The sequence below is a fragment of the Coregonus clupeaformis genome, chromosome 34, assembly GCF_020615455.1.
Source record: "Coregonus clupeaformis isolate EN_2021a chromosome 34, ASM2061545v1, whole genome shotgun sequence".
Taxonomy (NCBI): Eukaryota; Metazoa; Chordata; class Actinopteri; order Salmoniformes; family Salmonidae; genus Coregonus; species Coregonus clupeaformis.
Window position 1 is genome coordinate 9,738,261 of NC_059225.1, and position 27,834 is coordinate 9,766,094.

Consider the following 27,834-nt stretch of genomic DNA (forward strand, 5'->3'; position numbering starts at 1 on the left):
CACTTGTACATAAAACCCATCTAGAAAGTTAAGTGGTGGTTCCTTGTCCCCTCTCCCGACCGTGGCCTGGTTAGAGAACACCGTCCCAACCGGGGAGTTCTGAGGAGAGAACACAGAGAAAGGAACATGTGTCAGGACAGACACTCCAGAAGAAGAATGACTTCATAGTTACAGTTGGTTATAAAACACAGTATTCATTCAATTCTTCCTTAAATGCACATTCTAGATGGGTTTTAAAAGATGACTAACATTCCCACCTGTCCCTATGAACTGTCTGTTGTTTCAAACCCATTGGAGAGTCTAGATGTTCTCCTCCTCCTGGAAGACAAGAATAAATCATTTAGGTTTTCATAAACAAAAGCACAAACAGCATGATATATATGTTTGCAATGAGGCTGGGAATAGCTTCTTACCATGCAAAGAACACGATCAGGCTGAAAAGGAAAAGCAACGCCAAGGTTTTTCCTATAATCTCATAAACCTTTGGGTTAACAGGCTCATCTTGCCCTGTAAATAAAGAACATATTATGGTCATCTGTTCCAAAAAGAAGAAACATTTTGCACATTGTCTAATATTACAAATTACACGTATACTGTAGATGTACAGATGTAAGATCTTAATTTGACCAGTATTGTTCCAGGAGGAGGGGGAATTGGACCCCTTAACAGCATTTTGAAATAGGCCCCCAAATCACTAATTCCGCCTTTGATACATTGGTAAATGCAACAATGGAAGCTTTCGGCAATATAACCAATGTTAGTCAGAAAGGATCTTGTTCAAAGCACTTTTGTTTATCAGTGCTGGATTATGGTGGTATTGTTTATATGCAGGCCTCATCAAGTACCTTAACAATTCTGGACACAGTGTATTATGGTGCTTTAAGATCACTCACCCATCACTGTGATTTGAATGCTATGGTGCAATGGACCTCTCTCTCCAACAGGAGGCTAAAACACTGGTACACTTTTTGTGTGCAATGCATCGATGGGACAACTCCCTTTGTATTTCTGTTCCTTACTGACCAGATCAGTCACTCAATACAGTCTTCGTTCACAGTCGCTGCTGTCCTTGTCTGTTCCTAAGGCTAGAACTGAGATGGGGAAACAATCTTTTTCCCATAATGCCCCTTCATCCTGGAACATGCTTCAAAAGATATGAAAGTTCGGGGAGTTAGTGTCCTTGCCTGTTTTTAAGACTCTGATCGACAACACTGTTTGTGATAGCTGCAGTTGTTTCTAATCTTCAATTGTATCTGTAACTTGTGACTCTTTGTCTTTTGTGTGTATTTTGTATTTTTCTGTACTATTTTATTTACACGCTGCTATTTCCCTGTTTTGCCTTCTTGCCAGGTCGCCCTCGCAAAAGAGGTTTTTAACCTCAATGGGTCTTACCTGGTTAAATAAAGGTTAAATAAAATAAAATAAAATCTCCCTCTCCCCTATCTCCCAGGCGTAAATGGGAATGTGTGTGGGATTTTAACAAATATGTAGCTCAATCTTAAACCAAAATCCATCCAACTTGCCTAGTTAAATTTGAGTTCAGTAAATGATACCCGGTTCTCACATTATCTCTCAACACGTAAAATAGACTTTGTCAGAGACAGAGTAACTGTAATTGTAGCTGACGGATTATCACACACTCCTCAATTTCTCCTGCACACTTCCTCTTTCATTGCTTTACTTCTATCTGCCAGGAACAGCATGGTGGGCTGGGAGCCACAGGAGGGAGCCATCGACCTGCAGGGCCTGGTCAGCAAGGTGGACATGGGCACCCTCTTCAACGGTCATGTCTAGATGGGAAACAGCTTTTGTCAAATTGACGTCAAAAGATGATTACATTTTTTATTTTAGCTAACCATGAACCTTTTCCTTACCTTAATTTAATTATCCAAACTACTACGTTAATTATCCTAACCTGCTGCACAAGTTCTCCTAAATTTGCTAGGAAAAGTCAATTTTCACAAAAGCTGTATCCCTTCTATAAATAAACCCTCTTCAACCTGCCCAAGGCCTTTTGGGAGAAGGAGACCCAGGAGCTGAGGGCGTACTTTCCCCAGCATGTGGGAGCCGACCTCCCCCAACAGGAGGAGGGAGAGCTGAAGTCTCTGGAGGACAAGGTCAGGATGAATTGAATCAGAAGGGAATGTTTGAAGAGAGAAAGCTATGACTATTGGACACTACATTACACACTGATGCTGCAATATGTTGGGGATGGGGATAGGGTGGGACTGATAAAAACAATCACTGACAAGCACATTGCAATTTTGCATTGAGTATATGTGGGTATTTAAATGTAAGAACATACAATGAAATGAGGTGTCTGCATGCAGTTCATGCTACCACACACTGTCAGTGGCTATATGAGTAGATATTAGGTGATAGAGCAGAATCAGTGTTTAGCAGTACCTTACTGACATCGTGCAATGAGGTATAAAGGCATTGGATGTTTTCTAGCTATAGCCCAAAGAATCATCTAATCATGACAAGCTTTAATATCCATATTAATTTCAACATTTCTTGCAGAATGTTACCTCAATATCCTTTTATTTGCTCACTAGTCCCTGGGATTACTGAATGGCCATTGGCTATGAACATGTGGAGGAAATACATCTGGTTGGCTCAGGGGGAAAGATTCATTAGCATTTCTTCTCACTTTTGTATAATTTCCAATAAAGATTGATTTATGATTGACTTTATCAATGACTTTTCTTCTCTTGTTCAGAGAGGCACAGATATCATACACCCAAGACATTTTGGGGGGGGGGGTATGATATTTTCTCACTCATAATTTTTCACAATTCATTTAGGATTGTCCGTCATCGTGGTAGCATCCACATTAATGTACAGTAGAAGTGTTTAGAAACATATTCTATTCTTATTTACAATAAAAGTGACTGCAAAATGACACAAAACATTATTTACCAATAATCTCTATTCTATCTTAGGCTGCTCGACCATGGAAACCAATTTCGTGAAGCTCCCGACGAACAGTTCTTGTTGCTTCCAGAGGCAGTTTGGAACGGTAGAAAATGCTGCAACTGAAGTCAGATGACTTTTACGCGCTTCGCGCTTCAGCACTCAGCTGTCCCGTTCTGAGAGCGTGTGTGGCCTACCACTTCGCGGCTGAGCCATTGTTGCTCCTAGAGGATTCCACTTCATAATAACAGCACTTACAGTTGACAGGGGCAGCTCTAGCAGAGCAGAAATTTGACAAACTGACTTGTTGGAAAGGTGGCATCCTATGACGGTTCCACATTGAAAGTCACTGAGCTCTTCAGTAAGACCATTCTACTGCCAATGTTTGTCTATGGAGATTGCATGGCTGTGTGCTCAATTTAATACACCTGTCAGCAACGGGTGTGGCTGAAATAGCCAAATCAACTAAATCAAATCAACTTGTATATATGGTGTTTGTCTAATCTAACATTGTGCCCGACATGCCCTTTTCACCTTTAATAGCCAGCTTCTCTTCCTTTGACTTCCCAAGGCCGTGACTATTTCTTGCTTCACAGTAGTACAGTCCTCCATCACCAACAGTCACATTGAGGGTGTAACTCAGTCCAGATGCTACCTGTGTTTGTTTACCCCCACTGATCTGGAACCAGGTGAAGTTTGTCACAGGAGGGTTGGCTGTACTGCTGCAGGTCAGATTAACACAGCTGCCCACTAATACTGGATCAGCTGGACTGATGGAGGCCGAGGTGTCCTTAGGAGAGACTGAGGGAGAAGGGTTCATTTAGAATGTATCTGGATGTGGTATATTGAACAGTCTAATCAAAACCACTCTATGACATTCATAAGTGAAAACATGATAGAATGATCTATTCTACAGGAAACTGTGACTAAATCTTACATGAAACGTTAAGCATCATGGTATGTTCAGCTGTCTTGTTGCTTGTCCCTACTGGGTAGACTGCAGTACAAGTGATGTTCTTCTCATGATGAAGGTATGACGGAGTGAAGTTCACCGTGGAGAGAACTGATTTGGTTTCATCTGGATTCTCCTGCAGTTGGTTCTCATTTGTGAACTGTGTTGGGAGGGTCCATGTCAGCTCAGGGGGGTGTTTGGGACAGGGAGCGACAGCAGAGCAGTTCAAACTGACAGGGGTCCCTTCCCCTTCACCTCACCTGAGACAGTAATGTTCAAAAATAAAATCAAATCAAATTTTATTGGTCACATGCGCCGAATACAACAGGTGCAGACATTACAGTGAAATGCTTACTTACAGCCCTTAACCAACAGTGCATTTATTTTAAACAAAAAAGTAAGAATAAAACAACAACAAAAAAAGTGTTTAGAAAAAAAGAGCAGAAGTAAAATAAAGTGACAGTAGGGAGGCTATATATACAGGGGGTACCGTTGCAGAGTCAATGTGCGGGGCACCGGCTAGTTGAGGTAGTTGAGGTAATATGTACATGTGGGTAGAGTTAAAGTGACTATGCATAAATACTTAACAGAGTAGCAGCAGCGTAAAAAGGATGGGGTGGGGGGCAGTGCAAATAGTCCGGGTAGCCATTATTAGCTGTTCAGGAGTCTTATGGCTTGGGGGTAGAAGCTGTTGAGAAGTCTTTTGGACCTAGACTTGGCACTCCGGTACCGCTTGCCGTGCGGTAGCAGAGAGAACAGTCTATGACTAGGGTGGCTGGAGTCTTTGACAATTTTGAGGGCCTTCCTCTGACACCGCCTGGTATAGAGGTCCTGGATGGCAGGAAACTTGGCCCCAGTGATGTACTGGGCCGTACGCACTACCCTCTGTAGTGCCTTGCGGTCAGAGGCCAAGCAGTTGCCATACCAGGCGGTGATGCAACCAGTCAGGATGCTCTCGATGGTGCAGAATTTTTTGAGGATCTGAGGACCCATACAAATCTTTTTAGTCTCCTGAGGGGGAATAGGCTTTGTCGTGCCCTCTTCACAACTGTCTTGGTGTGTTTGGACCATGATAGTTCGTTGGTGATGTGGACACCAAGGAACTTGAAGCTCTCAACCTGTTCCACTACAGCCCCGTCGATGAGAATGGGGGCGTGCTCAGTCCTCTTTTTTTTTCCTGTAGTCCACAATCATCTCCTTTGTCTTGGTCACGTTGAGGGAGAGGTTGTTGTCCTGGCACCACACGGCCAGATCTCTGACCTCCTCCCTATAGGCTGTCTCATCGTTGTCGGTGATCAGGCCTACCACTGTTGTGTCGTCGGCAAACTTAATGATGGTGTTGGAGTCGTGCCTGGCCATGCAGTCATGGGTGAACAGAGAGTACAGGAGGGGACTGAGCACGCACCCCTGAGGGGCCCCCCGTGTTGAGGATCAGTGTGGCAGATGTGTGTTGTTACCTACCCTTACCACCTGGGGGCGGCCCGTCAGGAAGTCCAGGATCCAGTTGCAGAGGGAGGTGTTTAGTCCCAGGATCCTTAGCTTAGTGATGAGCTTAGAGGGCACTATGGTGTTGAATGCTGAGCTGTAGTCAATGAATAGCATTCTCACGTAGGTGTTCCTCTTGTCCAGGTGGGAAAGGGCAGTGTGGAGTGCGATAGAGATTGCATCATCTGTGGATCTGTTGGGGCGGTATGCAAATTGGAGTGGGTCTAGGGTTTCTGGGATTATGCTGTTGATGTGAGCCATGACCAGTCTTTCAAAGCACTTCATGGCTGGGACTGGGAGGCAAATCTGTAATACATTAAAAATAAATATATTTTACTCTGACAGACACACTGCCTACTTGGTCTTATTCTACTCATATCATTTTAGAAAAGTTGACAAAAGTTAAATAGTCTCTTACCCCTGACAACAATATCAACAGACTTTTCAGTGTCTGTTGCACAGAATGGTTGACTTTCAATCCTGAATAAGTATTTATCAGAGTAACTGGTGGTTACATTGAAGAAGACTGTGGTGCAGTTCTTCTGGGACATGTTTCCAGTTATGTTCCCTTCATATCTGTTGACCGTCTCACTACTGTTAAATATCACATTGTCCAGACCCTCACCAAACTGTGGGGATTTTTTTAAACCACACTCCAGAGATAAGTATTGTGCTGTTAAATTTATAGTAATTTTGGTCAGGAATATAAAATGCACATGGGATTTGCACACAGGAGCCAGTCAGTACATCCAGTCTATCTGGCATTGTGGCGATCAAATCTCGTTGGCCAAAACAGGCCAAAACACCTGCAACATAAAGGACAACATCAGGGAGGTCATGTGATCTTTTCCGTAGAGTCACTCTCTCCCAATATTCTGCCTCTGCAGCAAAACATATGAACTCATTTCAATGTACAGGTGATTCCTGATGTCGCAACTCCATGCCCTAAACTGGATTATGGACATATCTGGAGCAAAGAATGTTTGAATCCAGAATATTAAACTGTACTTATCAGAGTCAACTGTACACTTTTCTACACATTGAGACAGATGGGAATATAGCTCATACCATGAAATATCATCACTTGTGCTTATTCCTCTGTCTGATTCATAACTAGTTGTTGCTGTGTGGAAGACTCACCTGACATAAAGAGGCCAATGAGAAAAAACATGTTCTCAGGACAAGCCATTTGAGAACTCACACACTACTGATCACCTGAAACAGGACAAACACACACTTACTAGTAGAATAACTCACACAACACATTGGTATAGTAACTCACATGACACATACTGTCTCGCATGTAAGCTTTAGTCCCAACATCAAATAGGTATTTCAGTTGTGAAGCTAATACATGAACTAACAGCCGTACATTGAACATTTTGAATCTCATTACTTGTAATTAATTTCCTAAATGTAATCTGAACATTAAAATGTAAAGATAAGACAGTGAAGAAGTCAACACTTGCCTTCCAATGATGTAAACAGTCCACAGGAGAGACTATCACACACCCATAGTGTGGTGTGACAAACTAAAATGCTGAAATATATGTGACACATCTCACATCTCATCAGTGACGTACTTCCTAATAAGAGTGTGAGAAATTATTTTAAAAGAATACTACAGTTTTTATTTAACAGGATGCTTGAATAGTCTATGTACTGGGTTGTGAAAACACTGTAAAAATAAGTTATACGAACATTTCCATTTTCTAATGAACCTTCTAATGTTGCACAATTTGTTTCAGTCACTTGAAACATTGCAGAGGTGGCCTTAGCCATGTTTCACCAGTTTCAAATGAAATGGACCCCAGCTGCCCACTGACTGATGTTTAATGGAAAGTGTGTGTTAGCCACTGATTCAACAGCTTTATATGGCCTATACATTTCATTACTGTCAGAAATTAAACAATTATACACGATACGTTTTTCATTGTGGGATAATAATATTCATTGCAGTTAATGTGGGGTGGGGGAAATGTCCCCAAATCGCTATGTCCGCCCTTGATACATTGATAAATGCAACATTGGAAACTTTTCGGCAATATAACCAATGTTAGTCAGAAAGGATCTTGTTCAAAGCACTTTTGTTTATCAGTGCTGGATTATGGTGGTATTGTTTATATGCAGGCCTCATCAAGTACCTTAACAATTCTTGACCCAGTGTATTATGGTGCTTTAAGATCACTCACCCATCACTGTGATTTGAATGCAATGGTGCAATGGACATCTCTCTCCAGCAGGAGGCTAAAACACTGGTACACTTTTGTGTACAAAGTATTGATAGGACAACTCCCTTTGTATTTCTGTTCCTTACTGACCAGATCAGTCACTCAATACAGTCTTTGTTCACAGTCGCTGCTGTCCTTGTCTGTTCCTAAGGCTAGAACTGAGATGGGGAAACAATCTTTTTCCCATAATGCCCCTTCATCCTGGAACATGCTTCAAAAGATATTAAAGTTCTGGGAGTTAGTGTCCTTGCCTGTTTTTAAGACTCTGATCGACAACACTGTTTGTGATAGCTGCAGTTGTTTCTAATCTTCAATTGTATCTGTAACTTGTGACTCTTTGTCTTTTGTGTGTATTTTGTATTTTTCTGTACTATTTTATTTACACGCTGCTATTTCCCTGTTTTGCCTTCTTGCCAGGTCGCCCTCGCAAAATAGGTTTTTAACCTCAATGGGTCTTACCTGGTTAAATAAAGGTAAAATAAAATAAAATAAAATCTCCCTCTCCCCTATCTCCCAGGCGTGAATGGGAATGTGTGTGGTATTTTAACAAATATGTAGCTCAATCTTAAACCAAAATCCATCCAACTTGGCTAGTTAAATTTGAGTTCAGTAAATGAAACCCGGTTCTCACATTATCTTTCAACACGTAAAATAGACTTTGTCAGAGACAGAGTAACTGTAATTGTAGCTGACGGATTATCACACACTCCTCAATTTCTCCTGCACACACTTCCTCTTTCATTGCTTCACTTCTATCTGCCAGGAAGAGCATGGTGGGCTGGGAGCCACAGGAGGGAGCCATCGACCTGCAGGGCCTGGTCAGCAAGGTGGACATGGGCACCCTCTTCAACGGTCATGTCTAGATGGGAAACAGCTTTTGTCAAATTGACGTCAAAAGTTGATTACATTTTTTATTTTAGCTAACCCAAACCTGTTTCCTTACCTTAATCTAAGTATCCTAACCTACCACATTAATGATCCTAACCTGCTGCACAAGTTCTCCTAAATTTGCTAGGAAAAGTCCATTTTCACAAAAGCTGTATCCCTTCTATAAATAAACCCTCTTCGACCTGCCCAAGGCCTTTTGGGAGAAGGAGACCCAGGTGCTGAGGGCGACTTTACCCAGCATGTGGGAGCCGACCTCCCCAACAGGTGGAGGGAGAGCTGAAGGCTCTGGAGGACAAGGTCAGGATTGAATTGAATCAGAAGGGAATGTTTGAAGAGAGAAAGCTATGACTATTGGACACTACATTACACACTGATGCTGCAATATGTTGGGGATGGGGATAGGGTGGGACTGATAAAAACAATCACTGACAAGCACATTGCAATTTTGCATTGAGTATATGTGGGTATTAAAATGTAAGAACATACAATGAAACGAGGTGTCTGCATGCAGTTCATGCTACCACACACTGTCAGTGGCTATATGAGTAGATATTAGGTGATAGAGCAGAATCAGTGTTTAGCAGTACCTTACTGACATCTTGCATTGGATGTTTTCTAGCTATAGCCCAAAGAAACATCTAATCATGACAAGCTTTAATATCCATATTAATTTCAACATTTCTTGCAGAATGTTACCTCAATATCCTTTTATTTGCTCACTAGTCCCTGGGATTACTGAATGGCCATTGGCTACGAACATGTGGAGGAAATACATCTGGTTGGCTCAGGGGGAAAGATTCATTAGCATTTCTTCTCACTTTTGTATAATTTCCAATAAAAATTGATTTCTGATTGACTTTATCAATGACTTTTCTTCTCTTGTTCAGAGAGGCACAGATATCATACACCCAATACATTTTGGGGGGTATGATATTTTCTCACTCATCATTTTTCACAATTCATTTAGGATTGTCCGTCATCGTGGTAGCATCCACATTAATGGATTAATGGACATCTCTATTCTATCTTAGGCTGCTCGACCATGGAAACCAATTTCGTGAAGCTCCCGACGAACAGTTCTTGTTGCTTCCAGAGGCAGTTTGGAACGGTAGAAAATGCTGCAACTGAAGTCAGATGACTTTTACGCGCTTCAGCACTCAGCTGTCCCGTTCTGAGAGCGTGTGTGGCCTACCACTGCGGCTGAGCCATTGTTGCTCCTAGAGGATTCAACTTCATAATAACAGCACTTACAGTTGACAGGGGCAGCTCTAGCAGAGCAGAAATTTGACAAACTGACTTGTTGGAAAGGTGGCATCCTATGACGGTTCCACGTTGAAAGTCACTGAGCTCTTCAGTAAGACCATTCTACTGCCAATGTTTGTCTATGGAGATTGCATGGCTGTGTGCTCAATTTAATACACCTGTCAGCAACGGGTGTGGCTGAAATAGCCAAATCAACTAAATCAAATCAACTTGTATATATGGTGTATGTCTAATCTAACATTGTGCCCGACATGCCTGCTTCACCTTTAATAGCCAGCTTCTCTTCCTTTGACATCCCAAGGCCGTGACTATTTCTTGCTTCACAGTAGTACAGTCCTCCATCACCAACAGTCACATTGAGGGTGTAACTCAGTCCAGATGCTACCTGTGTTGGTTCACCCCCACTGATCTGGAACCAGGTGAAGTTTGTCACAGGAGGGTTGGCTGTACTGCTGCAGGTGAGATTAACACAGCTGCCCACTAATACTGGATCAGCTGGACTGATGGAGGCTGAGGTGTCCTTAGGAGAGACTGAGGGAGAAGGGTTAATTTAGAATGTATCTGGATGTGGTATATTGAACAGTCTAATCAAAACCACTCTATGACAATCATCTGTGAAAACATGATAGAATGATCTATTCTACAGGAAACTGTGACTAAATCTTACATGAAACGTTAAGCATCATGGTATGTTCAGCTGTCTTGTTGATTGTCCCTACTGGGTAGACTGCAGTACAAGTGATGTTCTTCTCATGATGAAGGTATGACGGAGTGAAGTTCACCGTGGAGAGAACTGATTTGGTTTGGTCTGGATTCTCCTGCAGTTGGTTCTCATTTGTGAACTGTGTTGGGAGAGTCCATGCCAGCTCAGGGGGTGTTTGGGACAGGGAGCGACAGCAGAGCAGTTCAAACTGACAGCGGTCTCTTCCTTCACCTCACCTGAGACAGTAATGATGGGGCTGGGAGGCAAATCTGTAATACATTAAAAATAAATATATTTTACTCTGACAGACACACTGTCTACTTGGTCTTATTCTACTCATATCATTTTAGAAAAGTTGACAAAAGTTAAATAGTCTCTTACCCCCTGACAACAATATCAACAGACTTTTCAGTGTCTGTTGCACACAATGGTTGACTTTCAATCCTGAATAAGTATTTATCAGAGTAACTGGTGGTTACATTGAAGAAGACTGTGGTGCAGTTCTTCTGGGACATGTTTCCAGTTATGTTCCCTTCATATCTGTTGACCGTGTCACTACTGTTAAATATCACATTGTCCAGACCCTCACCAAACTGTGGGGATTTTTTTAACCACACTCCAGAGATAAGTATTGTGCTGTTAAATTTATAGTAATTTTGGTCAGGAATATAAAATGCACATGGGATTTGCACACAGGAGCCAGTCAGTACATCCAGTCTATCTGGCATTGTGGCGATCAAATCTCGTTGGCCAAAACAGGCCAAAACACCTGCAACATAAAGGACAACATCAGGGAGGTCATGTATGGATACTCGTCGGGTGAGGTTGTGTTTTCTCTAGCAGGAGGTAAGCTTGGCTTGGAGTAAAGCTTAAACCATGTATTTAGATTGTAGGTAGGTATTGTAGTTAGGTATTGTAGGTAGTTTATTTAGGTAGTTATTGTAGGTAATTATTGTAGGTAAGTATTGTATTCGAGTGAGCCCGGTGAAGCACGAGGCTAGCTAACCCACTACCTGGACCAATAAAGCTAGCTAGCTAGCGGGTAGCTACTGGTAACTTTTAGCAACTGTGGATTGTTGTTTCCAATGTTATTTCACGCTTAAGAGTACCTGTAATTAAGCCAGCTAGCTACCTACCATTCAGCTGTTTTTCTAACCTCATTATCTGAAGCATTAACGTTAGGTAGTTAGTAGCTACTGTACTTAATTACAGCTACTGATTGCAGAAGACCAATGTCTTCTTGTCTGCCACCCAGACAGCTGGCGTCGGGTAAGTTTGGCTTTATACATAGCTTGGGCTTTGTCGAGTAAGGCTTAAACTATGTATTTAGATTGTAGTTAGGTATTGTAGGTAGGCATCGTGGGTTGTTGTGGGTAGTTATTGTATGTCATTATTGTAGGTTAGTATTGTATTCGGCGGTGCCGGGTGTAGCACTGAAGCTAGCTAGCTAGCTAACTCACCTCCTGGACTAGCTGGCGAGTAGCTATTAGCAATGGTAGCAACTAAATACAATATCCTTTTAGCCAGCTACATTCGTTCGCAGCGACGCCGTTTTTCAAACAAAGTCAACACAGCAGCCATTGCTAGCTAGCCAACACTACCAGCAAGCTGTACTGTAGCAGCTAAATACAATATCTTTGTGCTAGCTAGCCAACGTTTAATTATTGCTGCGTTATGAAAGGAACTAGACACGGACACGAATTATCTGTTTAGTGTGTTAACACACTATTGGTAGTTTGTTGTAACCAAGTATTGGTGCTAAACTGTGTGTTATTGGATGCTAGCATGCTAGTTAGCTATGGCGTCATAGTTAGCTAGCTGAATAAAGTAAGTTGAGTCTATTCCTTGAAACATTGAACCGCTGTAGTTTACAACAATTCTAATTTCTAAAGTGGAAGTTGGGAGAGTTTTATTCGGGTGGTTCAGTGAAACAATTATAGTTTCTGAGGTGGAAGTTGGGAGAGTTATATTTGGGAGTTTTGGTGAGGGAGGCCCTGCTCTCTCCTTTCCCAGATGTTTAGTTCATTTCATTCCGATCTCCTCTGCATTATTGTAGCCATCTGCTACAGCCTGTCAACTATGCCTCTGCCTATCCCTGTTCTCTCCTCTCCGCACAGGCTACACAAACGCCTCACACCGCGTGGCTGCTGCCTCTCTAACCTGGTGGTCCCTGCACGCACCACACACCTGGAGTTCCAGGTCTCAGGCAGCCTCTGGAACTGCCGTTCTGCTGCCAACAAGGTTGACTTCATCCCAGCCTATGCTACCCTCCAGTCCCTCGACTTCCTGGCGCTGACGGAAACATGGATTACCACTGAAAACACTGCTACTCCTACTGCTCTCTCCTCGTCTGACCATGTGTTCTCGCATACCCCGAGAGCATCTGGTCAGAGGGGTGGTGGCACAGGAATCCTCATCTCTCCCAAGTGGACATTCTCAATTTTTCCCCCTAACCCATCTGTCTATCTCCTCATTTGAATTCCATGTTGTCACAGTCACTAGCCCATTTAAGCTTAATATCCTTGTCATCTATCGCCCTCCAGGTTCCCTTGGAGAGTTCATCAATGAGCTTGACGCCTTGATAAGTTCCTTTCCTGAGGATGGCTCACCCTTCACAGTTTTGGGGGATTTCAACCTCCCTACGTCTACATTTGACTCATTTCTCTCTGCCTCCTTCTTTCCACTCCTCTCCTCTTTTGACCTCACCCTCTCACCGTCCCCCTACTCACAAGGCAGGCAATACGCTTGACCTCATCTTTACTAGATGCTGCTCTTCTACTAATCTCACTGCAACTCCCCTCCATGTCTCCGACCACTACTTTGTATCCTTTTCTCTCTCGCTCTCCTCCTACACTACTCACTCTGCCCCTACACAGATGGTAATGCGCCGCCGCAACCTTCACTCTCTCTCTCCCACTACTCTCTCCTCTTCCATCCTATCATCTCTTCCCTCTGCTCAATCCTTCTCCCTCCAATCTCCTGATTCTGCCTCCTCAACCCTCCTCTCCTCCCTTTCTGCATCCTTTGACTCTCTGTGTCCCCCTATCCTCCCGGCCGGCTCAGTCCTCCCCTCCAGCTCCGTGGCTTGATGACTCACTGCGAGCTCACAGAACAGAGCTCCGGGCAGCTGAGCGGAAATGGAAGAAAACTAGACTCCCTGCGGACCTGGCATCTTTTCACTCCCTCCTCTCTACATTTTCTTCATCTGTTTCTGCTGCTAAGGCCACTTTCTACCACTCTAAATTCCAAGCATCTGCCTCTAACCCTAGGAAGCTCTTTGCCACATTCTCCTCCTTGCTGAATCATCCCCCCCTCTCTGTGGATGACTTCGTCAACCACTTTGAAAAGAAGGTTGACGACATCCGATCCTCGTTTGTTAAGTCTAATGACACTGCTGGTCCTGCTAACACTGCCCTACCCTATGCTTTGACTTCTTTCTCCCCTCTCTCTCCAGATAAAATCTTGCGACTTTTGACTGCAGGCCGCCCAACAACCTGCCCGCTTGACCCCATCCCCTCCTCTCTTCTCCAGACCATCTCCGGTGACCTTCTCCCCTACCTCACCTCGCTGATCAACTCATCCTTGACCGCTGGCTATGTCCCTTCCATCTTCAAGAGAGCGAGAGTTGCACCCTTCTCAAAAAACCAACACTCGATCCCTCTGATGTCAACAACTACAGACCAGTATCCCTTCTTTCTTTTCTTTCCAAAACTATTGAGCGTGCCGTCTTTAGCCAACTCTCTTGCTATCTCTCTCAGAATGACCTTCTTGATCCTAACCAGTCAGGTTTCAGGACTGGTCATTCAACTGAGACTGCTCTTCTCTGTGTCACGGAGGCTCTCCGCACAGCTAAAGCTAACTCTCTCTCCTCTGCTCTTGTCCTTCTAGACCTGTCTGCTGCCTTTGATACTGTGAACCATCAGATCCTCCTCTCCACCCTCTCTGAGCTGGGCATCTCCGGCGCGGCTCACTCTTGGATTGCGTCCTACCTGACCGGTCGCTCCTACCAAGTGGCGTGGCGAGAAGCTGTCTCCGCACCACGTGCTCTCACCACTGGTGTCCCCCAGGGCTCAGTTCTAGGGCCCTCTCCTATTCTCGCTATACACCAAGTCACTTGGCTCTGTCAAATCCTCACATGGCCTCTCCTATCATTGCTACGCTGACGATACACAACTAATCTTCTCCTTTCCCCCTTCTGATAACCAGGTGGCGAATCGCATCTCTGCATGTCTGGCAGACATATCAGTATGGATGACGGATCACCACCTCAAGCTGAACCTTGGCAAGACGGAGCTGCTCTTCCTCCCGGGGAAGGGACTGCCCGTTCCATGATCTCGCCATCACGGTTGGACAACTCCGTTGTGTCCTCCTCCCAGAGTGCGAAGAGCCTTGGCGTGACCCTGGACAATACCCTGTCGTTCTCCGCTAACATCAAGGCGGTGACCCGATCCTGCAGGTTCATGCTCTACAACATTCGAGAGTACGACCCTGCCTTACACAGGAAGCGGCACAGGTCCTAATCCAGGCACTTGTCATCTCCCGTCTGGATTACTGCAACTCGCTGTTGGCTGGGCTCCCTGCCTGTGCCATTAAACCCCTACAACTCATCCAGAATGCCGCAGCCCGTCTGGTGTTCAACCTTCCCAAGTTCTCTCACGTCACCCCGCTCCTCCGCACACTCCACTGGCTTCCAGTTGAAGCTCGCATCCGTTACAAGACCATGGTGCTTGCCTATGGAGCTGTGAGGGGAACGGCACCTCCGTACCTTCAGGCTCTGATCAGTCCCTACCCCCAAACGAGGGGCATTGCGTTCATCCACTTCTGGCCTGCTGGCTCCCTTCCTCTGCGGAAGCATAGTTCCCGCTCAGCCCAGTCAAAACTGTTCGCTGCTCTGGCACCCCAATGTAGGAACAAGCTCCCCTCACGACGCCAGGACAGCGGAGTCACTCACCACCTTCCGGAGACATTTGAAAACCCCACCTCTTTAAGGAATAACTGGGATAGGATAAAGTAATCCTTCTACCCCCCTCATCTTAAAAAAATATATATATATATATATATATTGTAAAGTGGTTATCCCACTGGTTATAGGGTGAATGCACCAATTTGTAAGTCGCTCTGGATAAGAGCGTCTGCTAAATGACGTAAATGTAAATGTAAAATGTGATCTTTTCCGTACAGTCATCTCTCTCCCAATATTCTGCCTCTGCAGCAAAACATATGAACTCATTTCAATGTACAGGTGATTCCTGATGTCGCAACTCCATGCCCTAAACTGGATTATGGACATATCTGGAGCAAAGAATGTTTGAATCCAGAATATTAAACTGTACTTATCAGGAGTCAACTGTACACTTGTCTACACATTGAGACAGATGGGAATATAGCTCATACCATGAAATATCATCACTTGTGCTTATTCCTCTGTCTGATTCATAACTAGTTGTTGCTGTGTGGAAGACTCACCTGACATAAAGAGGCCAATGAGAAAAAACATGTTCTCAGGACAAGCCATGTGAGAACTCACACACTACTGATCAGCTGAAACAGGACAAACACACACTTACTAGTAGAATAACTCACACAACACATTGGTATAGTAACTCACATGACACATACTGTATCGCATGTAAGCTTTAGTCCCAACATCACATACAGTGGTGGAAAAAAGTATTTAGTCAGCCACCAATTGTGCAAGTTCTCCCACTTAAAAAGATGAGAGAGGCCTGTAATTTTCATCATAGGTACACGTCAACTATGACAGACAAAATGAGAAAAGAAATTCCAGAAAATCACATTGTAGGATTTTTTATGAATTTATTTGCAAATTATGGTGGAAAATAAGTATTTGGTCAATAACAAAAAAGTTTCTCAATACTTTGTTATATACCCTTTGTTGGCAATGACACAGGTCAAACATGTTCTGTAAGTCTTCACAAGGTTTTCACACACTGTTGCTGGTATTTTGGCCCATTCCTCCATGCAGATCTCCTCTAGAGCAGTGATGTTTTGGGGCTGTCGCTGGGCAACACGGATTTTCAACTCCCTCCAAAGAGTTTCTATGGGGTTGAGATCTGGAGACTGGCTAGGCCACTCCAGGACCTTGAAATGCTTCTTACGAAGCCACTCCTTCGTTGCCCGGGCGGTGTGTTTGGGATCATTGTCATGCTGAAAGACCCAGCCACGTTTCATCTTCAATGCCCTTGCTGATGGAAGGAGGTTTTCACTCAAAATCTCACGATACATGGCCCCATTCATTCTTTCCTTTACACGGATCAGTCGTCCTGGTCCCTTTGCAGAAAAACAGCCCCAAAGCATGATGTTTCCACCCCCATGCTTCACAGTAGGTATGGTGTTCTTTGGATGCAACTCAGCATTCTTTGTACTCCAAACACGGCGAGTTGAGTTTTTACCAAAAAGTTCTATTTTGGTTTCATCTGACCATATGACATTCTCCCAATCCTCTTCTGGATCATCCAAATGCACTCTAGCAAACTTCAGACGGGCCTGGACATGTACTGGCTTAAGCAGGGGGACACAGCAGGATTTGAGTCCCTGGCGGCGTAGTGTGTTACTGATGGTAGGCTTTGTTACTTTGGTCCCAGCTCTCTGCAGGTCATTCACTAGGTCCCCCGTGTGGTTCGCTCACCGTTCTTGTGATCATTTTGACCCCACGGGGTGAGATCTTGCGTGGAGCCCCAGATCGAGGGAGATTATCAGTGGTGTTGTATGTCTTCCATTTCCTAATAATTGCTCCCACAGTTGATTTCTTCAAACCAAGCTGCTTACCTATTGCAGATTCAGTCTTCCCAGCCTGGTGCAGGTCTACAATTTTGTTTCTGGTGTCCTTTGACAGCTCTTTGGTCTTGGCCATAGTGGAGTTTGGAGTGTGACTGTTTGAGGTTGTGGACAGGTGTATTTTATACTGATAACAAGTTCAAACAGGTGCCATTAATACAGGAAACGAGGGGAGGACAGAGGAGCCTCTTAAAGAAGAAGTTACAGGTCTGTGAGAGCCAGAAATCTTGCTTGTTTGTAGGTGACCAAATACTTATTTTCCACCATAATTTGCAAATAAATTCATTAAAAATCCTACAATGTGATTTTCAGGATTTTTTTTTCTCAACTTGTCTGTCATAGTTGACGTGTACCTATGATGAAAATTACAGGCATCTCTCATCTTTTTAAGTGGGAGAACTTGCACAATTGGTGGCTGACTAAATATTTTTTTTCCCCACTGTAGGTATTTCTGTTGTGAAGCTAATACATGAACTAACAGCCGTACATTGAACATTTTGAATCTCATTGCTTGTAATTCATTTCCTAAATTTAATCTGAACATTAAAATGTAAAGATAAGACAGTGAAGAAGTCAACACTTGCCTTCCAATGATGTAAACGGTCCACAAGAGAGACTATCACACACCCATAGTGTGGTGTGACAAACTAAAATGCTGAAATATATGTGACACATCTCACATCTCATCAGTGACGTACTTCCTAATAAGAGTGTGAGAAATTATTTTAAAAGAATACTACAGTATTTATTTAACAGGATGCTTGAATAGTCTATGTGCTGGGTGTCCTCATCAGTTGTGAAAACACTGTAAAAATAAGTTCTAAGAACATTTCCATTTTCTAATGAACCTTCTAATGTTGCACAATTTGTTTCAGTCACTTGAAACATTGCAGAGGTGGCCTTAGCCATGTTTCACCAGTTTCAAATGAAATGGACCCCAGCTGTCCACTGACTGATGTTTAATGGAAAGTGTGTGTTAGCCACTGATTCAACAGCTTTATATGGCCTATACATTTCATTACTGTCAGAAATGAAACAATTATACACGATACGTTTTTCATTGTGGGATAATAATATTCATTGCAGTTAATGTGGGGTGGGGGAAATGTCCCCAAATCGCTATGTCCGCCCTTGATACATTGATAAATGCAACATTGGAAACTTTCGGCAATATAACCAATGTTAGTCAGAAAGGATCTTGTTCAAAGCACTTTTGTTTATCAGAGCTGGATTATGGTGGTATTGTTTATATGCAGGCCTCATCAAGTACCTTAACAATTCTTGACCCAGTGTATTATGGTGCTTTAAGATCACTCACCCATCACTGGGATTTGAACGCTATGGTGCAATGGACCTCTCTCTCCACCAGGAGGCTGAAGAACTGGTACACCTTTGTGTGCAATGTATCGATAGGACAACTCCCTTTGTATCTCTGTTCCTTACTGACCAGATCAGTCACTCAATACAGTCTTCGTTCACAGTCGCTGCTGTCCTTGTCTGTTCCTAAGGCTTGAACTGAGATGGGGAAAAATATTTTTCCCATAATGCCCCTTCATCCTGGAACATGCTCCAAAAGATATTAAAGTTAGTGTCCTTGCATGTTTTTAAGACTCTGATCGACAACACTGTTTGTGATAGCTGCAGTTATTTCTAATCTTCAATTGTATCTGTAACTTGTGACTCTTTGTCTTTTGTGTGTATTTTGTATTTTTCTGTACAATTTTATGCACACGCTGCTATTTCCCTGTTTTGCCTTCTTGCCAGGTCGCCCTCGCAAAAGAGGTTTTTAACCTCAATGGGTCTTACCTGGTTAAATAAAGGTTAAATAAAATAAAATAAAATCTCCTCTCCCCTATCTCCCAGGCGTAAATGGGAATGTGTGTGGTATTTTAACAAATATGTAGCTCAATCTTAAACCAAAATCCATCCAACTTGCCTAGTTAAATTTGAGTTCAGTAAATGATACCCGGTTCTCACATTATCTTTCAACACGTAAAATAGACTTTGTCAGAGACAGAGTAACTGTAATTGTAGCTGACGGATTATCACACACTCCTCAATTTCTCCTGCACACACTTCCTCTTTCATTGCTTCACTTCTATCTGCCAGGAAGAGCATGGTGGGCTGGGAGCCACAGGAGGGAGCCATCGACCTGCAGGGCCTGGGCAGCAAGGTGGACATGGGCACCCTCTTCAACGGTCATGACTAGATGGGATACAGCTTTTGTCAAATTGATGTCAAAAGTTGATTACATTTTTTATTTTAGCTAACCCAAACCTGTTTCCTTACCTTAATCTAAGTATCCTAACCTACCACATTAATTATCCTAACCTGCTGCACAAGTTCTCCTAAATTTGCTAGGAAAAGTCAATTTTCACAAAAAGCTGTATCCCTTCTATAAATAAACCCTCTTCAACCTGCCCAAGGCCTTCTGGGAGAAGGAGACCCAGGAGCTGAGGGCGTACTTTACCCAGCATGTGGGAGCTGACCTCCCCAACAGGAGGAGGGAGAGCTGAAGGCTCTGGAGGACAAGGTCAGGAATGAATTGAATCAGAAGGGAATGTTTGAAGAGAGAAAGCTATGACTATTGGACACTACATTACACACTGATGCTGCAATATGTTGGGGATGGGGATAGGGTGGGACTGATAAAAACAATCACTGACAAGCACATTGCAATTTTGCATTGAGTATATGTGGGTATTTAAATGTAAGAACATACAATGAAACGAGGTGTCTGCATGCAGTTCATGCTACCACACACTGTCAGTGGCTATATGAGTAGATATTAGGTGATAGAGCAGAATCAGTGTTTAGCAGTACCTTACTGACATCTTGCAATGAAGTATAACGGCATTGGATGTTTACAAGTTATAGCCCAAAGAATCATATCTAATCATGACAAGCTTTAATATCCATATTAATTTAAACATTTCTTGCAGAATGTTACCTCAATATCCTTTTATTTGCTCACTAGTCCCTGGGATTACTGAATGGCCATTGGCTACGAACATGTGGAGGAAATACATCTGGTTGGCTCAGGGGGAAAGATTCATTAGCATTTCTTCTCACTTTTGTATTATTTCCAATTATATGATCTAATGATGCAACATGTTGGACCAATAAAACTGAGACTTCATGGACATTTAATGTAAAGTTTTTATTACAGTGCAATTAATAAACAAACATCAATTTCAGCCTCAATTGTGTCTCTTGATCAACACAACATATAAAAACTGACATAACTCCCCAAAATATATACATTAAAAATATATATGTAATGGGAATATTTAAGATGAATAAAGTTCACATTCAGGTTAGAGTAATTAACATAATGTTTGCAATATTGATATAGTTTCCCTTTCTGTAACAAATTATTTCCAGTATTCTGTTTCTAACACTCGGGATGATGGTCACTAGAATCAATGCTGTATGTTATGGATTAAACTCATAACTGTTGATAGTGATTGACTCCAGACTGGAGGTCCAAGGACCGAGGACACACTGATTATTATTGTATTTTGTGAAACACTGATTCTGTAGTAGCTGACAAAGCCACTGCCTTTTCTTTTTGACTTCCTACAAGCCTCTCAGGCTGGTGTTGACAGAACATTTGTGTGTCTGATTAGGATATAAAGGGCTGGACTCCAAGAGGCCAGTTAGACATTATCTCTGCTTCTATGCTGGAAGTTGTCTCCCTGTTGCAACTTGTATTAATCCAGATTGATTTATGATTGACTTTATCAATGACTCTTTTGTTCAGAGAGTCACAAACAGGGACGGCTTGTTCAATAGGGCGATATGGGCGACGCACTGCCAAACGGGAAAAGGAAGGGATTTTTTTTCTAATCAATTATAAAAAAAAAAAAAAAAATATATATATATATTTTTTTTTATAAATTTATAAAAAATTATATCACGGCAACAGCAGTTATCAGTGTTCACGTCTGATCTGACAGCCACTAAATGTCAAATCAGGCTAAAGTCGTGCTTCAAATGGCCCCGCCCGTTTTTTTGGGCGATTTCAGTCAGGTTGAAAATCGCCCAGAAGTCTCTCATAGCCTGTCATGTAAAATCTATTTTTTTCACATTTCAAAGCTTTCAATACATTCTCTATGGGTGTCTGTGGGCTTGCACTTACGCGCTTTCGTCATACATAACGTAACCACGAATGAACGTAACTAAGAAAAGACCAGGTAGCAGCCCTCAATCAATTCACTACTACTATCAAAATGGCTAGGCTTCAGTCCAACTCGATTGTGTCTTTTGAAAGAAGTTCCTTTTTGTCGGCGAACAAATTAAGATAAATTGGCAACGAAACAATTAGGGACCTCCCAGACCAAATTTAATAATTCAACAGGTTTCTACTAAAGGCGGAAAGTCCTACACCCGAGGATTTTCCAAAAATTGGTACTGAACGAAAAAGACATTGCCACTCACTCAACTGGATGACGAGGATACAGGCTAGCTGTCCGCCGCCACAACGATGAGGTTAGTGTTGATAATCACAAGTTTACTGGATGTGGATATGGTGTAATAAAGGCAGTTTATTCAGAGGTAAATATATCTGGAATCGCGTTCACGGACCCGTTCGTCAAACTCTTAGGGAGCTATAAATTAAGCCCCATTACTTACCATATCAGATAAGAGAAATTGCTGCAGCTACATATATTTTACATCCTGGCCCTACATAGTTCACTATTTGCATCACTTACCAAAATATTACATGTGGTCATATATGCTTGGAAAGTGGAGATGCCATAGAACGTCAAAAAGTAAACATTGCTGGAGACACATTGTCGTTTTGGAGAAGACATCGCGTTTGCTAGCGAAGAGATTTGTTGTGGCAAATGAACTTGGCCTGGGAATTGCCAGGAACCTCACGATAAGATATATGCATCAGCATTGCGAGTCTCATGATTCTATACGTATTGCGATTCGATACTGTGATTTTATTGCGCACCATATGTCTGTTGCAGAGGGATCAGAAAGCCATGAGAACGAGTTTTGATCAGTCATGGAAATAAAAGTGCTGAAAACTAATTGGCTCCCAATGTGAAAAGATTGAGAACAAGCTATGAAGGAACAATAATGGTGTTTTGGTGCAGGTACAGCCAACTAGCGCTAAAATATTGCGATATTGTCAATACAGTATATCGTAAAGTATCACTATGTAACTCGATTTCTTTCACCCCAATCCCTCAAATTAACGGTAAATAACTGAATTGTTTGCCCCACATTTAGCTAAGATGATTAGCTAGCCAGCTAAAATGTTTTATTTAGTTAGCAGTCGCATCTACAATAGTTTACTGTCAATAACATGTCTCCAAAAATGACGTGGTGTCTCCAATTGTGTTGACATTTTACAATTGCAATGCGCATCCATGAGTATCCACTTTCTGTAGCTCAGCTGATAGAGCATGGTGCTTGTAACGCCAAGGTAGTGGGTTCGATCCCCGGGACCACCCATACACAAAAATGTATGCACGCATGACTGTAAGTCGCTTTGGATAAAAGCGTCTGCTAAATGGCATATTATTATTATTATTATTATTATCTGAAGAGAGCCCCCAAACATTGTGTGCAGACATTTTATGCAATAAATGAAGTAGGTTCAATCTAGTAGTTCTGATCTTCTGATTGGTCCTGATGAGTTGGGCGAGGTCACCTCCAGGCTACTGTCACTGTTGCATTGGCTCTGAGTCGGGTTCTCTGTCTTCAAATGTTCAGCCTAAGAGAGGGGATTTTTGTGTGTGTGTGTGTGTGTGTTTAACAGTGATGATGTGTGTGTGTGTGTGTGTGTTTAACAGTGATGATGTGTGTGTGTGTGTGTGTTTGTGTGTGTGTGTGTCCTCAGAGCAAGAACTCGTGAGTTGGAAGAACTGAGAGGCCTATGGCGTGGGTGTTGTCCTTGGCCACCTGCTGACAAGGCTGACAAGATAGGACCCTTTTTGTCCATTGTTATTGGATAGGAACAGAACTTATAACCAGCTCCTGACCTAAATAGATCTTAGCACAACATTTTACTCAACATATCATATTCCATATTCACTATAACAAATATATTTACTACGACATTAGCAAGAACCGCCACATCCTCAGCCGGCTAATCCAGTGTGTGAAGTTTTGCGGAGTGTTTGAGTTAGCTTTGCGAGGCAAAGATGAAACTGAGGGCTCCACCAACCCTGGTAAGCCAACACTTTTGAGATCAGTCAATAAATGCTTCTGGTATTGACTTATATGCTGCCCCTGTCTTCATGTTGTTGCTGGACATATCTTTTTTTTAAATGTGTGTAGGTCACCTAAATCATCAGAAAAATTGCCCCTCCTGAGAATTTTTTCAGGAGCCGCCACTGGTCACAAATATCATACCCCCAAGACATGCTAACCTTTCACCATTGCAATAACATGGGCGGTTAGCATTTTGGGGGGGAGGAGTATGATATTTTCTCACTCATCATTTTTCACAATTCATTTAGGATTATGCGTCATCGTGGTAGCATCCACATTAATGTACAGTAGAAGTGTTTAGAAACATATTGTATTCTTATTTACAATAAAAGTGACTGCAAAATGACACAATACATTATTTACCATGAATTTCTATTGGGCACAAAATAATCTGAAACACAACCAAAACAAACAGCAAATGCATCCAACAAGTTTGTAGAGTCACAAGCTTGATGTTGTCATTGTGTGCTAATATGGGACCAAATACTACACATTTTACTACTTTAATACACATAAGTGAATTTGTCCAAATACTTTTGGTCCCCTAAAATGGGGTGACTATGTACAAAACGTGCTGTAATTTCTAAACAGTTCACCCGATATGGATGAAAATACCCTGGAATTAAAGCTGACAGTCTGCATTTTAACTTCATAGTAACTGTTTCATTTCAAATCAAAAGTTCTGGAGAACAGAGACTAAAAAGTTAAATAAATGGCACTGTCCCAGTACTGTTGGAGCTCAGTGCACACAAGACATACTGTATATACCCCAAATACTTAAAATGCACCTATTTTATTCACTTGAGCATAAAGCCCATCTATGTAGTTAAGGTGTGGTTCCTGGGGCCCTCTCCTGGTCACATTGACTTCAGCGTACTCACTCTCCTGCCCCTGGACCCTGTTCCTGTCCTGGGCTGCAGCTGGGGTCTCTTTGGGCCGTAGTTTGGAGAAGTCTATGTCACCATAGTGGATCTCTTCAGGCTGGTCTTCTGCAGGTTCCTCTGGTTTCTGTATGCAGTTCAGGCTACCGAACACTGTCAATGGATATATGAGTAGGTATTAGGTGATAGATCAGAACAATGTTTAACAGCATCTTTACTGACATCTTGCAATGAAGTATACAGTGCCTTCAGAAAGTATTGATACCCAATAATAACAAAGTGAAAATATGTTTTTAGAAATGTTTGCACATTCATTGAAAATGAAATACAAAAATATCTGATTTATATAAGTATTCACACCCCTGAATCAATACATGACTGAATCACCTTTGGCAGCGATTACAGCTGTGAGTCTTTCTGGGTAAGTCTCTAAGAGCTTTGCACACCTGGATTGTACAATAATTGCACATTATTTTCAATAATGAGCCCTGTGTAACTCAGTTGGAAGAGCATGGCGCTTGCAACGCCAGGGTTGTGGGTTCGATTCCCCACGGATGGCCAGTATGAAAATAAAATAAAAATGTAAGCACTCACTAACTGTAAGTCGCTCTCTCTGGATAAGAGCGTCTGCTAAATGACTGAAATATAAATAAATAAAATCTTCAAGCTCTGTCAAGTTGATTGTTGATCATTGTTAGAGAGCCATTTTCAAGTCTTGCCATAGATTTTCAAGCCGATATAAGTCAAAACTGTAACTAGGCCACTCAGGAACATTCAATGTCATCTTGGTAAGCAACTTCACTGTATATTTGGCCTTGTGTTTTAGGTTATTGTCCTGCTGAAAGGTGAATTTGTCTCCCAGTGTCTTTTGAAAAGCAGACTGAACCAGGTTTTCCTCCAGCATTTTTCCTGTGCTTAGCATAATAGCAGTTTATGTAGGGGGGTATGGTTAGTGAAAATGCTCTCCTAACCAGGGCCGGACTACGGCATTTGGGGAACCGCGACACAGGGCCGGATTGTGTATGTGTGCCATTTATAGGGTGATTGGGCAAGACAAACATGTTTAAGTGCCTTTGAACGACGTGTGGTAGTAGGTGCAAGGCGCACCGGTTTGTGTCAAGAACTGCAATACTGCTTTGTTTTGATACCCCTTGACTTATTCTACATTTTGTTGTGTTAATGCCTGAATAAAACATTGATTATGTATTTGTTTTCTCACCCATTTACACACAATAACCCATAATAAAAAAGTGAAAATATGTTTTTAGAAAAGTTTGGAGTTTTATTGAAAATGAAATACAGAAATATTTCATTTGCATAAGCATTCACACCCCTGAGTCAATGCATGTTAGAGTCACTTTTTGCAGCGATTACAGCTGTGAGTCTTTCTGGGTAAGTCTCTAAGAGCTTTGCACACCTGGATTGTACAACATTTGCACAATCAAAAACTTGATGACAAGCATACCCATAACATGGTGCAGCCATCACCATGCTTGAAAATATGAATAGTGGTATTCAGTGATGTGTTGTGTTGGATTTGCCCCAAACATAACCCTTTGTATTCAGGACATATAGTTAATTTCTTAGCAAAACGTTTTGCAGTTTTACTTCAGTGCCTTATTGCAAACAGAATGAATGTTTTGGAATATGTTTATTCTGTAAATGTTTCCTTCTTTTCACTCTGTCATTTAGGGTAGTATTGTGGAGTAACAACAACGTTGTTGATCCATCCTCAGCCATTAAACTTTGTAACTGTTTTAAAGTCACCAATGGCCTAATGGTGAAATCAGTGGAGGCTGCTGAGGGGAGAACGGCTCATAATAATGGCTGGAACGGTCCAAATGGAATGGCATTAAACACATTACCACGAGCGAAACTGAGTTAGGAATGAAGCCTGTATCTTTTTAGTGACTGTGTGTATAGATAAAACATCCAAATTGTAATTAATAACTTCACCATGCTCAAAGGGATACACCCATCTTCCAATAGGTGCCCTTCTTTGTGAGGCATTGGAAAAGCGCCCTGGTCTTCGTGGTTGAATCTGTTTGAAATTCGCTGCTCGACTGAGGGACATTACATATTATTGTATGTGTGGGGTACAGAGATGAGGTAGTCATTCAAAAATCATTTTAAACTCTAGTATTGCACACAGAGTGAATCAATGTAACTTATGTGACTTGTTATGCAAATCTTTACTCCTGAACTTATTTAGGCTTGCCATAAGAAAGGGGTTGAATATATATTGACTCGAGACAGTTCAGCTTTTCATTTTTTATTTTTTTATTTAAAAAAAAACATAATTCCACATTATGGGGTACTGTGTGTAGGCCAGTGACACAACATCTCAATGTATTACATTTTAATGAGATGTGTAAAATGTTGGACCAATAAGACCAAAAGATTTCATGGAAATTGATTGTAAATGTTTTGATTACAGTGCAATTAATAAACAACCTTAAATTCAGTCCCAATTGTTTGTCTGGTTTAACACTCAACATAAAATCTGACACAATAACTTCTAAATAGATATAAAGTTAAAATAGATAATATTATTATTCTGGTAACTGCACAAAAGATGCAGAGAAACAGTGACTAGTAGATGTTAACACCATTCTGCCGTCATGTAGACATACTTCACCAACTTCCTGTCTTGTATCAGACCACTGTCTCTCCAACTAACTGTGTCTTCTCTCCTAAGTCATCATTGACTTTATATGGTCTTAAACTGCCTTCAGTAAGATAGTTGAACTCAGCAGTTCCTCTATACTGGAACCCATTAAACGGATGCTCTGTGAACTCAACACTCAAAATGAATTGGCTCAAAATAAATTATACAAAATGCATATAATCAAAGAGCACACAAATATAAAAGTAACTAAAGTACCAATAGAAAACAGATACATAATGACATGAATCTACATAAACACTTAATACCCATTGGCAAAATACTTAAAATGCACCTCTTTTATTCACTTGTACATAAAGCCCATCTAGGTAGTTAAGTGGTGGTTCCTGTTCCCCTCTCCCGACTGTGGCCTGGTTAGAGCACACCGTACCAACCAGGGAGTTCTGAGGAGAGAACACAGAGAAAGGAACAGGTGTCAGGACCGACACTTCAGAAGAAGAATGACTTCATAGTTACAGTTGGTTATACAACACATTTTTCATTCAATTCTTCCTTAAATGCACATTCTAGATGGGTTTTAAAAGATGACTCTAACATTCCCACCTGTCCCTATGAACGGTCTGTCATTTCAAACCCATTGGAGAGTCTAGATGTTCTCCTCCTCCTGGAAGACAAGAATACATCATTTAGGTTTTCATATACAAAAGCACAAACATCATGATAAATATGTTTGCATTGAGGCTTGGAATAGCTTATTACCATGCAAAGAACACGATCAGGCTGAAAAGGAAAAACAACGGCAAGGTTTTTCCTATAATCTCATAAACCTTTGGGTTAACAGGCTCATCTTGCCCTGTAAA

The 27,834-nt window shown here is 42.0% G+C and overlaps 1 long non-coding RNA gene across 1 annotated transcript; it reads right to left on the reverse strand.

The window, feature by feature from the left end:
• Positions 1–27: 27 nt before the first annotated feature.
• On the reverse strand, positions 28–27,823 carry LOC121549696. The gene is made up of 3 exons (XR_006657754.1): positions 27,734–27,823; positions 27,578–27,638; positions 28–99 (listed from the first exon to the last, which is right to left on the reverse strand). It is a non-coding gene; the product is annotated as an uncharacterized LOC121549696 (long non-coding RNA).
• Between the last annotated feature and the right edge of the window lie 11 nt (positions 27,824–27,834).